The sequence below is a fragment of the Charadrius vociferus genome, unplaced genomic scaffold, assembly GCF_000708025.1.
Source record: "Charadrius vociferus isolate BGI_N301 unplaced genomic scaffold, ASM70802v2 scaffold855, whole genome shotgun sequence".
Classification (NCBI taxonomy): domain Eukaryota; kingdom Metazoa; phylum Chordata; class Aves; order Charadriiformes; family Charadriidae; genus Charadrius; species Charadrius vociferus.
Window position 1 is genome coordinate 143,750 of NW_009648573.1, and position 17,096 is coordinate 160,845.

The window sequence follows — 17,096 nt, forward strand, 5'->3', positions numbered from 1 at the left end:
GCAAAATGCATCTTTTAGTGTTTAATAAAGGCCAAAGAAAAGATTTTAAAATGAAAGCAAAAATCACTATAGATTAGCTTGATCATAAAAAAAAATCCCCTATTTTTTCAAAAGCATAAAATGTCTCTTTTGATTAAAACTCAACTGATTACATTTTCTTTTCCTTTTTCTCTAGTGACTAAAGCAAAAAAAAATTACTTGTTTATCTAGTTCTGTTTTGGGTTATATTATGGAAGTTTTACAAAGTGGTTCACACTAAATTGAAGGCATTCATAGCGAATTATAGCTGCATTTTCCAGCAAGAGTAAATACCGTTTTTAATCTTTGTTTGCAAATAATGGTAACTGCCCCATGAATATCAATGAGGAAGGCTAGAAAGAAGTTCAAAAATTTAAATTTGCACAGTTATTGAAGATTCTTGTTTTAAGTGCTTAATGCCGATTAATGCAGATGCCACATTTTCCCTTTCTTCTTCATGATGGTTTTGACTTCCTCAGCTTAAGGAAAACATTCAGAAGAAATCAGTTTCTCTTCCCCGTGCCCCCCCCAATCCTTTTTCTTCTTTTTTGACTGGCTATGGCTTCCCTAATTCTTCTCTTTCTTTGAGTCCTTCAGTGCTGATAAATGCTTTTAAACTAAAATTTGTTTAATGACTTTATTCATGGAAAATTTGCTTTGTTGATTCCTTTTTAAAAAAGGCAGTTTATTTTAACAAAAGAATAACTGACTTTCTGTGTAATCATTCACTTCAGTGGGTGCTTGCCAAAAGGACCGCACAAACGAAATGCTGTCTCTAATCTCACTTGGCCATGCAGAGGAGTGAGCTCCCCACATGCTTATTTGCAAGTTGATTTGAGGGAGAGCTTCGAGGGAAGGTAGCTCCCCTGTGAGAGAGTGAATCCTCATGAGTCAGAACTGTCATCCTGTTTCTCTTAGCTAGACACCTGGGAGGTATGTGAGGCGGTGTAAGCCCGAGGAGTGCGTCAGTCCCCACAGACATTATTAGCAAGGACTTTCTCTCCCCTGTGCAGTGCATGGCACCTCTGGATGAGCCAAGTCCCCTTTTCCACCTTCCTCTGGAGCAGCAGATGTCAGTCACTGCTGTAAGCTGGATACTGCGCTGGTTTACTGCTGGTGTGTTGCTATTGCTAATTAGAGATGCTTTTCACTCACAGAAAACCACTTGGCTAAGTCGATAAAATAGGCCAAACGCCATCCTTTCACCCCAAGACCAAATGGCATTGAACCCACTCTCTTCCCACTCAAAACATGGTGGCTTTGCTCCTGCCATCCGGTCTCCAGCCCACTATCCCTCAGGTCATGCCCAGGCCAAGAAGGTGTTTTGCACCCTCTCTGTGGGCAGGGCAGTGCTTCATCCCACAGCCTGTTCATTTACACACACGGATGTAGTGGCTGGGATTAGAGCTCCAGAGAAGGCTGGTCCCTTGGCCTCTGCTGTGCCATGCCATAGGAATCCAGCAAGACGTGTTTTCCTTGTAGTAAAAGCTGGAGGTATTTGCCCAGATCTGCATTTCTACCCAATGCGGACTGACAGCAGGTTAGAAGCCACAACAGAAAACCAGGCATTAGAAGACCAATACCTAAACCCATTGCTATTACTATTTGCCATTTTATTGTGCCAACAGAGTGCCAGCTACCTCCTAAAAGGAAAGCAAACACAATCTATACCTGTGCTAAGAATTTATAATTAAAAGGCCCAAATCGTATACTGCTTCCTGCGATGTGTGGAGTCTATATTTGCATTAGGTCTTCACCCAGATCTAGCTTTAGAAATTATCAACCTTCGTCAGGGTGCTGAGGGTCCCTGTAAAGGCAGCACAGCTTCTAGAGCGAGATTTGGAGAGCTGGGTTTCATGTAAGACTTCCGAATCACCACCATAATTTACACCAGGAAGTTTACTCTTAGTTTTAGACTTATTCATAACTGCTCCAAAATACATATTGCCATATTTAATCATCATCTGCTTTGACACTTCTTGCTCTTTATAGTCTTTACATTTTTAATTGCTTCACTGTTGGTCATTGTGTTTTCCCTTTCAGCCCTTCCCAAAGTTCAGAATTTTCACTTTTTTTTTTCCCTCCCCTTTTCAGGGGTGAGGATTCTCTTCAACCAAACACTCACACCTATTCTAATTTGTAATGCTTCCCTGATACCCTTTTTAAAAGGTATGGCCTACTGCTGGAGTGGAAAAATCTTGCAGGTTTTATTCCCTTGAGCTGTTTTTACCCAATTATCTAGTGGTATCAGTGGAACTGTTTGAGTAAGGAAAAGCCATCCACATGAAATGTCTGCGGGATCAAAACTTTAGTTACTATGACTGAGAGACATTAAAGTCTGCAATATGAAAGCCATTTTCCTTTCAATACACATTTCCAAACCCAAAGTGGCATATAGTAATTTTCTGTTGCTTGGCTATATTAATTTCTGGTGTAATCTCATAAAATGTAGTAGAATTACACCAAGAAGGAATGTAAAGCCCCAACTTGAAATTTCAGTTCTGCTTCACAGACCTATAAATTGCAGTGGTCTGGCATAAGCATCTATGGAAACACTAATTGCTTAAAACTAAATGTATATTGTTGTGTTCAAGGAGGTCATACAGCTTTTTTGTGATTATTTACCTTAAACATCCAAGCAGAAAAAGCAGACCATGACATATACATGGAAATACTTAAATGACCACAGCAATGAATGATTTAGTGCAGATTACCTGAAAGATATTTTCACATTTTACATTTTAAACACTGCCATGTTGTCTGAAAGTTCTGGGACATGTCCGTGAACAACTGCAGAGCAGCCCATGTCAGAAGGATAGGAAAGTGATGGCAATCTGGCATAACAAACTCTAATTTTCAGTTTGTGAAGGATGATTTCTGTGCATTATGGGTTATTATGTTATTATGTATAGTATAGTTAAGCTTAGAGGCTTTAGTGATTTTGGCACCTCATTAAGCAAGGCATAGCAAAAGCACGTAGTGAGAGACAATCTTTTCTGAAAACATTACTCACAATCTGCAAGACAAGGGTGGATGAGAAACATCATAGAAAAATGAAGCCCTTGAAGATCACGGTGTAGATCAGTGGCTGAGTCCAGAATATAAACTGAGTTTCCAAACTCTTAGTTGATCTCTTCTTATTTGGATCCCACTGCCATTGTAATGAAGTTAAATTTAAGCACTGGGAACCAAAAGCTTAATTTTTCTCTAATAGTAACAATCAATAACATATGGTGGCCGTAATTGCAAATAAATTCATTTAACTTTGGAACTTTCTGTATAAAATTGATGGAATTTACTACTTTTACTCCTACCATAAACATTCCTTTTGCATTACACATGATGTTATTGCCAGCTACATGGAAAGCACAGGGAAACATACGTGGAAGGCTGAAGGAGTTTCCACAACTGTTCCACTACAGGGCTGGCATTGTCATTTTACTGAGTTTAGTGGCATACTGAGGGATTCAGCCACAAGATAAAGTAATTGAAAACATTCCCAGAATGTCTGGAAAAAGGTGGTCATGCTCTCATCTCACTAAAATATCATTCCCTTGCAAGGAGTAGTACAGTAAAAGCAGTGTCACATTTCTTTAACAGAAGCATTTAACATTTTTACTGACAGAATCTAAAGCATGTGGTTATGGAGTGTGAAATCCTCATTAAAATTCCTCGAGGAAAATCAGTTTAATAAATATCCAGTAATTGTCACAGTGCCCTCATTGCTGTAGTTTTACAATACAATAATTCTCTCCATTGATCAGCTTTATTCTCATATCATATAAAGAGCTCAGATTCTTGTTCAGGAATTTACTGCCCGTCAGGGGCAATTCTGATGTTTGTAAGTCTAAAGCTGTAGAAATATGTTGCAATCACTGTGGGCTGAGCCACACTGGTGCATTCATGGAGTTCCCTGTTCTACTCCTCTGGAGCTGTGGCAGTTGCCTCTCCCTGTGCACCTCTCCCACTTTCCCCTTCACGTGGTGCCTACATGGATAAGGCAAATGGGATTCTGAAATGAGCTGGTGAATCAGAATTGGGAAACGCCACCACTCCTACTTGTCATGTTCAAGTCCCCTTTGGGCTTCTCCCTTTGCTTGTCTCCATAGAGAGGATTTCTGGAGACCACAGTATGCTATGGGACCATGCAGCCTGGGAGTGAAGGGATGGGAACACTAAAGCCATACACAAGGGGTGTGCCCTCCTTATAAATGACCCTGGAATAGCTGAAAGTTTTAGGGAGAACTTCAGTGTCTTGCTGTTAGTCCTAGAGTTTCTTCAAAAGTGGAAGGGAATGTCCAAACTCTGCCCCTAGCTTGAAGGGTATTGGAGGAATTTAATATGGGGGGGTGTGTGTGCGCGTGCATGTATGTGTGTCCAGGGTCCCTTCCAACTATTAACTTTAATAAGCAGTAGTACTATCTTTACCTTGATCCTGTCTCTATTTTAAAGTGTTTGGCAGTTCAAAAGGACTGGAGGAGTGAGGTACTGAATGTATCTTAAAAGAGCTGCTGGCTTCCCTAGTGGCAAATGATTCTTATTTTGGTTAAACTGGAAAATATTTAAATCTTTCTTATCTCCAAGCTGTTATGAAAATGTCTCTGCATGTTGCAGAGTTAAGAGTTTGTAGCTATATGACTCCAATAACACATGAGGGTCTCAAGAGAAAATTCACTAAGGCCTAATTTTAAAACATTTTTGCTGTCAAAGTTATTAAATCTTTGAACAAGGAAACATTATAAAAAAAAATCAGATAGTCTATGAAAACCGAGTGTGTTAAAACTGGAGGCCAAAACACATTGCTAGCGTGTGAAATAGAGAGATTCTTGTCTTAAGATGCAAACCTGCACTCAACTTTAACTGTTGAGTAGCAAAGACTGTGCCTTTAGTCCGGGCTGGAGTGCTCCAGGAAGTTCAGCAGTGGAGATACTGTGAGGTGCCAAAGAAACCAGTCCAAGCAATCCACTGTATGGTTTTTGTGAAATCATACACAAAATGTGTGTAAGAATAGATAAAAATGTTCAATACAAAGCTGGTACATTTTTCTTCACGTTTTAACCAGAAGGTGGCATTATATCATGTCTTTTGCAGGCAAACCATCTTATTTTTTTTCTTTATAAGAAGACTGGGGCTTTACAAACAACACTAACCCAGACTTTTTTTGGTTTTGGGTTGTTTTTTTTTTTTTTGGGGGGGGGGGTATTTGTTTTTATGGATGCAATGAATCATCATTCATACGTTTCATCCACGCTGAAAAAGCGTTCTCTATGTGTACTCTAACTTTGCCGCAAGACTGATAACTCATATTACTGTTTTACTATTCAGATATATTTCAGGTCAAAAAAATTTAAAGAACTTTATCTAGAATACTACCTGTATATACTCTGTTGTGAAATGTTATTTCAGTTCACAGCTATGTTTGAAATAATTTATAATGATGCCAAAAGAAATTATACTGCATTGATTCACAACCAGGGCAATTGCATACCATTAAAGGAACAGATCTCTTATTTATGGTGATTCAATAAAGCTGTTCTCTTAGAACAGAAACAGGGCCTGCTTAAAAGCCAGAAACCAAAGCAGGGAGTTGAAATGGTCTGTGAATGAGTGGGAGATATTTACATTTTACAAACTACTGAAATGCATATGCTATTTTTTTTCTTAAGAAAGATTAGAGAAAGTTGCAAGATACTTAACCAGCCCATCAGAGTCCTCAGAGGCATGAGCAGGTACCTGAAATCAGGAAGGAATGTCAGCTGTTTTAAAAAATGTGTGTATGATTTTTGGGAGGCACAGGGTTATCCGTCAGATGTCATGCTCCTATGGTCCATGGCCTCACACAGATTATGGGAAAAGATTTCTAAAGGGGATGACAGTCTCAAAGATTGGATCAGTCTCTTCAGCCACTCATCGAGTGGACTCTGCAATAGCTTCTCATCTGGGTCTCTGCCAATTTTAGTCGTGTCTGATGCACTATGGGCAGCTGTCCACTGGAAACCCCACAGACAGCAGCAACTAACCATAAGAGGGTGACAGCTGCTTATCATCTGAACTAATCCAGCATCCTAAATGCTGAAGATCTATTTTGCCCGTCCTTAATCAGTTTCTTAAGCAATTTTGCACAGGAGCTACAAATCACGAGCCAACAAACACATTCTGCTCAGCTACAAGCCTACCCCATACTGGAAGGAAGTATCCATCCCAAAGAGCTGATGTTCAATAACAACTTTTCTGGTGGCTCGCTAGAATATTTTCACATCAAAGCGGAAATAGATCTGCATCTGAAAGTGAAATATATTTAACTTTTCGAGGGTTCTCCCACAACCAACATCTCTGCTTTCGCATTGGGAAAGGTGTGCTTCTGTGGTATAATTCCTTATTTATATATGGGGTCAGGGTCAGTTCACAATGGCATTCATGCAAACCCTCTAAATCCAGCCAAAAGCAAGGAAGTGTAGGTGTCAAAATCAGCAAGGCTATTACACTAGGCTTGCACAGAGCCTATGGTCAGTATGGCTGCACAAAGTTTTAGGCTTTCAGAAACAGCAGCTTGACTCACCACAGGGGACTCATATAAATGCTTTTAGAAACAGGCAGAATAATCATATCCTTAAACACTGGTTAGCAGATCATGTTGACTGGTTGACATAGAAACATCCTTGCAGTGGCAAGTAACAAAAATCATATCATACAATTGACAGGTTTGATGTGTTCCTGTGCTCTACGTGGTTGTAAACCATATGCATCCTCTACAATGTACAATCCAAGCCAAGATATTACACCAAAACAGTTGAGACCTACTGATACTGTATTGCATGATCTTGAAAGTGCTGGCATGGTCTGTATTTCCTATTTTGAGGACCAAATAATGGCACTGCCGTACCCTAGAATCTGTGGACCGTGTGCCTTCGTTTTATCACAGCACTGAACCAAACCTTGTATCTGTATTCTGGAGGGTACTGCAAGCATGCAGCTAAGACCTTTCAATTTCTAATTTTATATGATGGAAAAGGTCATGAGACAGATGAGAAACCATATTCAATCAATACTGGACTGATTTTTTTCCCCCCACTGATTTTGGAAACTGTTTCCATGGTTAGTAACACTCTGGGATACACAGAGAAAGAACAGTTAACTGATGTGCCTGTAAACATATTTATTTGGCATTTTGCTTCACTGAGCATAGAAGTCATCTGGCCAATCTTAATTTTTTTCTAAGGGACCATCACAAAAAGACCCCGTAACACAAAGGAAAAACAATCTGCAAATGCTCCCTTGAAATGTGGCCTTTCCTGCCTAGTTACAGAACGAAATCGATACACAGCTGCAGATTTGTTGACCTGCACATGAGATTGAAACTATAATATGAAAAAAATGAAATTCTTCCCTGATGATAGATTTTTCTCTATTTAGATACCACTAGTGGGAACAATATAATGACTGGAAGGATCTGCAGACCCCTGTATAATGTTAGTGAATGTCATGTTGAGAAAGGGCATATGTTCTCTACATCACTGCTCCTTAATCTTCTCAGATTTTCACAAAGAAATCATATTAATCAAATCTGCTTTCAGCTATATGAAAAGTACAGTTTGAATGGTTCGCAGCTTAGGAAGAAATTGAATGTAGAAGAAAACCTTGGATAGAAATAAGCCCAGAACTTAAAATAACTTGCTGTTGTCAGTATCTCACTTTATGATTCTGAATAGCTGTGACAATTATGCATCAGAAAGCTCAGCACTGCCCCATACTGTGGCTATGGAGTGGTCTATGAAGGCAATACAGGAGCAGAGGAATTGCCAGATGAAATCAGACTGGTGAGCCATCTGCTACTGGCTTAAAAAGAAAAAAAGCAAACCCAACAAAAGATCCTACCCAGAAATACATCAGGAAGGGGCAAAATTCTGCCTGGCAATGAACAGATACACTGCTCTCCCACCTCATTTGAAAATCTGCTTGGGAGTCTGAGGAAGATCAGGCTGTATATGTATGAGGTGCAGGTTTTGTTCCAGTCTCAATCCCTTTCCATTGCCCCGTTGGGGACAAAGTGAGGGGTCAGAGAGTGGGGACATCCCTTCAGTTCCACGCCACAGAGGGATAGGTATGGAAGGGAAAGCAGTCGGCACTCTGTAATGACTGGGAGAAGCCAGTGTACTCCTCCACATGCAGGGGCTGTCTTGGAGTCATCATGCTTTCTTAAAGCAGGATAAACTTCCAGTGCTCCCTCTGACCTGGAGCTCCCTCCTCGTTTTGAGTTGTTTTGGAGGCAGCCTTAAATCTGTGGGAAGATATTGTTTTATTCAACTTACCAAATGAAAGCCACAACAGTTGTGTGTGGTTTCCTCATTGCTGTTAGTGTTCAGTGTTTATGTGGCACAACTATTGTGTTTGGCATCTTTCGGACTACAGAGAAAGACCTGTCCCCTGTGCCTGACTGCGATGTTCTGATGACCCAGTCTTGCTCCCAGTGAAATCACAGGGATCCTTGCTGCTGACTTTGGATATGAAGAATAGGGTGGATATGAAGGTGCTCCAGGAGCAGCAATCCTTTCCTCTCTGTTAAATTTGAGTATCAGACTTGTAGGTAGATGATCACCATATCACAAAGTAAACTTTGAGATATGAATGACAGAATGTTGATTCTGGCAGTAGGATCTTGACTTCTGTGTCTTTTAAAACAAAGATAACGGCATTTCTTTTGAAGGTAAAGCAATTCTAGGGAAAAAAAAAACAAACCACGAATAAAAAGGAGGCACCAATCTAATGAGAATTATGTTTAAATTGGTGCCAGAAAAACAGGATATTCCTGAGGTCTTTCTGAACATGTCTACTTCTGTCTGGACTCTGGAGAAAATCTACTAATAGCAAAGGCATGACATTAGATTACAACCACAAAATTGCAGTCTTAAGGCTGTAATGAAAATGGGTTAAGTCTATACCATTTCCTATTCCTATTATAATCCCTGCCATAAGAATAGCCTTTCCTGGAATTATTGAAAAGGAAATTCTCCCTTGCTTGTAAATGTCATTTCATTTTTCCTCTCACTATATTTGTAAAGATAGCTGAAACTGTTTAGCTTACCATTTCTCAGAATGCTATCCAAATCTGAGGGTGGTTGCTATAAAAGGAATCTAGCATGGGCTAACCGTTATTATACTGGTTTTATACTGTTATTATACTATTTGAAATCAGGAGTGTTTAATTATCTACAGACACATGGTAAAGTCAAACTTCTAAGGAGAAATGAGAAATGAGATTTGTAGTCTATGGGGCTTGCAGGTTCTCAGGATCAAGGTGTAAGGCCTCTGTCTGCTCTGGTTGCTGTTGGTGTTGACTACTAGCATTGACTAGGCATTCCTAGCTCTTGATGGGAAGACAGCCTTCAGATTTGCAGGTCTGTTGCTAGCTGGGATATGATAGATCTCAGTAAAGTGGGAGAGTAAATCTGTGCTCGAAAAGCTAATTCTACAAGAACGTGATCTTTCTTTCTCTATCAGTAAGTCCCAATTCTCATGCTGGTGAGAGTGGAGATACTTATTGTAGTTAAGGCAAAAGGTGTCTGTAGATGGGTGTTAAGCCACATGACTGGAGAGCAGGAGAGGCTGGGGGCCTCAGAAGTGTAGTGACGGGGACCAGCATGCCAGTGCTATGCATTGGGTCCACAGTGATTCCCTGTCTATATGGAGGTGCCTTCACAATGACATCAGTCAGAAGCAAGTCATGACAAGGTGAAATGCTCCACGTATGGCAGGGGAAAGGCTCACATTGTGTGTGTCCAACATAGCTGACAGGGGTATGTGCCATTAATACGGCTCTCTTGAGACAGGTGGGCTTTGCTGTGTGTGCTGCGTGTGTGCCTGCAGAAGCGGTGAGTTAGGTCCTGTGGCCTGCCGGTGTGGGGAGCCTGGGCACCACTCACTCGCAGCACTGTTTGCTTTGAAACAGTCATGCAGAGGTAAATGACTCACTATGAGGTGTTGGAAGTGCTGAATGCTACGCTGGTTGGCGTAGCATTCAGTGGTCTAACAGCCTCAAGCTCAGTGCAGGAAAAAAAAAGACAAATTTTTCAGTGGAGTGGTAAAAAAGTAGAGAGAGAAACATGCTGCTTAGATTGCATTTTTGATGCTATTGTTAATCAGCCTATCTAGAAATTGTGGTAGACAATCTGAGGTGAGCGATGATGTTTTACAAGCACTGATTGAAGGAGATGATGAAGCCTGCTCGCATAGAGTCAGGCTTGCTGACACTTTAAAATCAATGGCTGAAAGTATGGGAAAAAACACCTAATTTGGGAGAAAAAAATATGGGTTTAGGATGATTTCTATTATTTTTATATTGCTATTTCTATTTTTGCTGTATCTTCAATCATTGTCTTTGAATGGCCAGCTGATATGCTCAGGTCTCTGGTGTTCTGCAGCAGACTGGCAGTAGAGGTGACTTAGCAGGAAACTGTGATTAACTTGGTGTTTGTGATTCAGTTTTACTTGACTCTTCACTTTGCTTTTCACCCAGCCAAGTGTTTGGGAGTTGAAGCTGAATTTTTAGAGTTGTACTGAGCATAACATGTGCTCTACTGGTGGCAGTGGAGGGATGCTGAATGCATCCAGGCGCCATATCTTTCCAAGCCCTTTGTTTGTAAGGGTGGTAGTAAAGACTGAAGGGTTTGGGACATTCTTATTCCAGGTATGCCATAGTGTGGTGTAGTGTGTATATATAGATTCACAAGTTAAATTGACAGTTCCCTCAGGAAAAGTATAATCATAAGAGATTGTTACCTCTCTGCATGCTGCCATTCTGGACTCACTTTAGCTATTTCTACAGCAGGGACGACTTGTTAAAGAGATAAAACTATGTGTTCATTTCCTTCCTTGATGCAGCACTTGCCTCTCCATAGCTCCGCACGAACTTCCAGTCACTTTATCTGTCAGGCCATTTTATCTGTCACATAGGGACAGAAGAGGGAGTTGGCTAGTGTGAGTATGCTCTGGAAGATTTTGAGCTCATTTAGGTGGAGAAGTGAGCCAGACATAAATCCAGAGGAGGAGAAGGTAACACGGCCAAACTTGAAGTCCCGTGTCTTTAGGCACAATAAGAGTACCAAACCCGACCCTTCATGTGGTGGAATTGCTCTAGAAGTCTCCGTCTGAGTTGTGATTTTTGGAAAATCTGCTCCTTATGGTAAGATGGACTAAAAAGTTTATATTCATGAAGCACAGAGGTTGCTCCCCCTGAAATTTTCAGACAGAAGGTTATAAAATTTGGACCGGTGTATATTCCCTTGCAACTCAGAATGAAAATATGAAATTGTTGTTATGGATAGGCAAATACAGTCTATTTAACAAGGGAATCAGATACAGGTCCGTTCATGACTACTAACTTTCCTCTGTCTCAGGAAGGCCTTCCTCCCAAGCAGCTATTTGCAGGAAGTACATAGTAGGTAGATGTCACTTTGTACCTGTTGTCTTTCTTCTGCTTTTTCTCTAAGGAGATTAAGTATTAATCACTGTCAGATGCAGGATACTGTGCTGACAGAGTCCTTGCTCTAACTCAGTGGTGTTCTGAAGTTATACTCTTATATATCTCAGTTTCCATACCAACTGCTTGACTTTGCAGACTCTTGGGAAACGTTTGCTGCAGACACGGTTTTCTAGCAACTGAAACCTGAGAATCTCATACATAAACTTTAGAGATCTGCCATTATATAAATCTCTGCCGGTCTCCTCATCCTAGTCTTCTTTCCTGCCCACTTTTTTATTCCCTCCATTGCATGCTCTAAAATGCCAAGTGTCTTGCAGCTTCTCCAGATACATTCCTGAATGTTGATTATGTTTTCTTGCCTTTCCTTTTCCTTCTCAATAAAGAATTCACTTGTACCAGTTGATCCAGCGGGCCACCTACCTTGGCAAATACTACATTAGGTTGTTGTCCCTGGTATTCTTGGACGTCACCAGAACTAGGATTAGTTCTGGTTCTTTCGTGTGCCCACTAAACCACAGTATAGTTAGAACATGTTTTTGCTGTATTCAGTAGCTTATAAAAAGGGTGGAACATTACCCTAATCTAAATGCTAAAACATACTGTATTTTGAATGGCTGGTTACACTTCCTCTTTGTCACAGGTGGCCAGGTTTGTAAAAGGAGAGGAAAAAGAATTGTAAGCCTATTAAAATTATTGAACTTCGAAAAGAACAGCTAGTATAATCCCTGTATGTCTCTCACACAATGGTTGAGTGTCTAGAAATACTACAGCATTTCTTACATAATTAATGAAAGTTGAAAATAGAAAGAAATCATGCAGTCTAGACAAGGCGTTTGTAACAAGTGTCAGAGTATCAAGATGCAACTAGGGCTGACTGGAAAACACCAACATTTGGGTAAAAGGGGAAAACCAAAAGTTTTTACTTTAAGTGCACAAAAATGGTCTGAAAATCCAAACTCAAATATGGAGTTAGGGACTTGATACAGTTTCTAGTTGGGTTTCTTTTTTGTCTGTCATTCTATATTGCTCAGTTTATTTATTCCGTGACATGCCGTCTCTTGCTGATCCACCAAGTAGAACATGTAGTCCATCATGAAAACCAGGCTTATGAGGGCTATTGGGGGACAATAATGAAAGGCTTAAAGTTTTTGTTGAGAACTAGATATTGAAAAGTAATTTCTTTGAAAAACCATAGGGAAAGAAATTTATATGGCTATATATCAGCCCTAATTGAGACCAGTCTTCTATAATCCTAATAGACATTGTGATTTTTGTTTTCTTCAGACGTGCCATGGCATGCTAAAGTAAATTACCGGAGGAAGTACACATAAGGGGCAAGAAAAATGTTTTCGTTATGATGCCATCTGTCCAATGCTAGCTGACTGCTGAGGCAGTGGAAATGGAAATTAATATAATACAGTTTCTGTAATCTTCTTAAATCTCAAATTAAATTAGCATCAGGATTGGCACTTTTCGACTGAGTTGATGGCTGTGATTATGGTTCCTTCTTGTCTTCTCTAGTTTCATTTATTGTTAGTTGCTATTATACGTTCATTAAAAAGTAATTTAATAAATCATGGGATTTCCTGCCTGTAAAACAATTATCAGAATGAAGAGTGACGGCAATGGTTGGGGAATATGCTGAAATTTGGTAACCCTTTATGAAGGCAAAGCAGGATACAAGAACCTTACTACTTAATTAAGAACTATTTAGTATACTAGTGCTTTCTTCTACTCCCCGTGAGTAAGTGAAGCAGGATTTGAGGCATCTTCTGGGTTCTAATTCTGTCTCTGCCATGGGTGAGGGTGGAAAGGTCACTTGTGCCAATATTTTTCGGAACCAGTGCTGATTAATCTTCTGGTTATTCACATAGAAGAACAACTGGGCAGTATCATGACACTGGGGACAGGAATTCACAATTCTCTTACACAGGTGAGTACTGAGGACTGTACTGAAATGATTTTAAGGTATCACTGACTGATTAATTTGAAAATTTCAGACGCCTCTGGGTATCCAAATACAGACTCTGAACTTCATTATGGCATGGACATATGTGAAGCCATTCAGGACCAGGTGCTTTTTAGTGGCCTTTCTGTACTGTTTGAATACCTCTATTCAACTTGCCTAAAAGGTCTCCAATCACACAGTGAGAGTGAGGAATGGTGGAGGAAGCAATGAAAGTTTGGTGAGCGGGAATGGGGGAGCCTGAGGGAAAAAGAGAGAGATTGTTCAGACAGGCAGAGAGCATATGAGCAATAACTGGGACTGTGTTTATACTGTCATGTTAGCTTAGGATTCAAGGTCACACTCAATGGTTTCCTCATTGCTTACACATTAACGTTCACCCAGGCCTTACTGGCTGTCGGACAGAGCTTGGATCTGACTGTGAACACAGCTGCATACACATTCTGCAAAAGCCTAATGATTCTGAGGTCTAAGGAAGAGTCAAAGTTTATGTGGAGAGAGCTGAAAGAGGCAGGCTGATGAGGGATGTAGTGAGATAAATGGTGGAGTGCTGGACAAGAAAGGGTTAAGCTTGGGGGGTTTCAAGAGAAAGCAGGATGGTAGCCAGGCCAGCCTGGGGGACAGAGGAGGCAACTGTCTTCTACAAATGGAAACTGTGTCAAGAGGTTTTCCTATAACTTCACTGAGATACAGATTACCAGGAGCCATCGTCCCCATATGGTAAACTGGTGTGAAGTGTGGAGAGAGATACTGACAGCAGTCATCTTCTCTGACAGCTCCTCTGGTCGGTGCACAGCCTGGGGCACTACATGCCCAAGGACACTTGTGTTTCCCATCAGCGATGGAGAGAAATTCACAGCATAAAGATGGAAAAACAGCAACAATTTTCTTTCTTGGAGATCAAAATAGGTAATTCCAGCTCATACAATATCTTTTTTAAACAGACAAATATTTCTTAGTAATAGCTGTCGTACAAGGAATTAGCATAACTCTGAGCACTCTCTGAGGACACTGCGGCCTTCAGAGCCAGAGAACACACCTACACTGAGTATGATGTGTGCTTGTATGACTCAAAAATAATATTTACAGCTGTGGTGGTTTAGTTCCTCAGAGCATGCCATGAGCCTTCCTTTCACACTATATTATCCGAGACTGCATTGTTCTGCAAGGGAGACACTGAGTCTGGCTCCCTTTGGAGGATGCCGAGAAGCCAGAAAATGTGCATGCAGTACTGACTCCTACAGGATCACTCACATTCATCTCAGAGGTGGCAGGCTCATTGCAGCTAATAATTCCTCTTTCAAAACCTGGCTCCCCACCATCTTCATAAACCCTGAAGCAAATATAATAGTACCCTCAGGCCCTCAAGAATGCTCATACAGCAGGAATTTGGCATCTTCGAAATGTGATTCATAGGCTTATTCATTATGTTGTGCCCCTTAGAAAGTCAAGAGGAGAGTCCAGGTACACTGCATGCATGACTTCATTCCTGTTTGATGAGGAAATATGCTTGCCTGGCCTGGAGAACTTGACATTTCTGATAAACCTGGAATTGAAGGAGCTGGTGAAGAAGCAGTTGAGAGTGCCCATGGGGAAGAAGAATCAGGAATAGTCAAATTTTATATGGAGAGAGATGGACCAGCTGGAGGATAGACTGAGATAAATGATGGAATAATAATTAGAAATAAGAAGATTTAGAAGGATCAAGCAAGTGAGCAAGGAACAGCAATCTGATAGCCTCTGCAGTCAGGGCAGGCACCGTGGCTGCCTATTGAAGTTACATGGCAGAAGGAGAGAAAAGATCCCTGTGGCAGTTAGCACTGAGTAGCTGCAGTTATGGTATCTAATCTTCATGTGTTAGCTGACTTCTCAAAGTTACAGTGGCTGAACAAACATCCAAGTCAGAGTATCCAGGCGTTTGTCTATCAGGTGCAGAGCACAATTTCTCAAAAACAGTCTAGACTGTTCTCATGTTGCAGTATTTTCCAAATCTAGCACTTATTTTACTTATTATTATTTTATGAAATGTATTACAGAGTTTTCTACAAGCCTCAATCATGACTCAGGTTGTACTAGGTAGAGTGAAAATAGATGGTTTTTATCTTCAGGAGAGTCAAAACATATGCAGGAGACTGCAGAAGGAAACAAACGCAAGAGACTGAGATACATGATCAATAAGGTAGCCATGTTCAACCTTTAGGTTGTAGGTTTAGTCATGACAGGACATGTCATCTAAAAGACTGTTTTAGTATTTCACTGTTCTGCATCTTCTTCAATGGAAAGTATTAATTGGTTAGAAGATACATCTTCTTCAAAGAAAAGTGAAAGTAAAAAAGGTACCTTTCCCTCTCGGAAATTGAAACAGCTTCAACAAAAAGACAGGTCAGTGGTCAGCATTCAGTGGTTCCTGCCGTCTCCACACACTGCCTTTCTGCCTTACCCACCTAAAGAGGGCTGCACAGTACACAGGAGTTGTTGTTTAAAAAGGCTACATGTGAGATAAGGGAAATAAGAAAGAGGTATAATGGTAAAAGTCCTTAGCAGAATGCAGTGGTGGACAAAGGTGCATGGTGAAAAAAAAGAAATAGAGTCATAAAAGGAAAGGTAGTCTTGGAAGGGAGACCTTAAAGGTGATACTAAAGAAGATAGGAAGCTTTGGAGGTCATTTGGGGTAAAGAGAAATTACATGATCCCTATAGCAGGGAGAATTTTATATCCAGCAAATACAATTCACGGTCTTTTTAAAGACCTGCATAATAATTTGCTGGTGAGAGAGAAATATTTCTTCTCACTATGTGGTCATTCAAACCATGCTAACATACTGGCACCCTGTGCATGTTATGGGATTGCTTCTTGGTGAATATTGCATAATTACTCTTACCACTGGAGAGATTAATAGCATGAAAATTAAGCTTCTCTGAATGCAATCTTGATTATTAGGGCTCTGAGTGTGTTGCTGGGAATGCATTGCTCAAGTGTTCAAAAAAGTGCACAGTATGTACTGTGTAATCAGTATTTTAAAAGTTAAGAGTTTGATGGGAATTTCAGCATTAAACGTAATCCCGTATGAAACACTCTCCAGGAGCTAATCTATTGCCATTCCTGTTTATATAACTAGATCAACCATAATGAATTAATAAAAATACATGGCAACTTTTGATGCACTTAGCAAAGCATGTACCACTGACACATCCTTTAAATGCCTACTAGCTTATACAACAAATTTCTTTTGCCCACTGCCTAGGCTTTTTGAAAGTAGTGTCTTATTTTGGTATTTAGCTCAGTCCCAGAGCTATGTGGATGAGGATGTACCTCTCCCATGCCCAAATTAGGTGTTGGGACAGTACTGTTGCTTGCGCACCCAGCACAGACTGGACCCCAGTAGATCTGGGGTGGCTTTGTGCAGAATCAAGGATCTGGAAACATGAAGCAGAGACACAGCCATTTGGTACTTTCCCCTCAGACCTTCTGAAACTCACACTGGCCATTACTGACCTGCTTCCACACCTCCTTACACCTCCTCACACTGTGAGGGGGAATTGTGGCTTCCTACACAGCACTGAGTGAGGACACTATGCCAGCACAGATCAAGTGCTGTGCTGCAGCCCCTCTTGGAACAGGGACCACATTGCA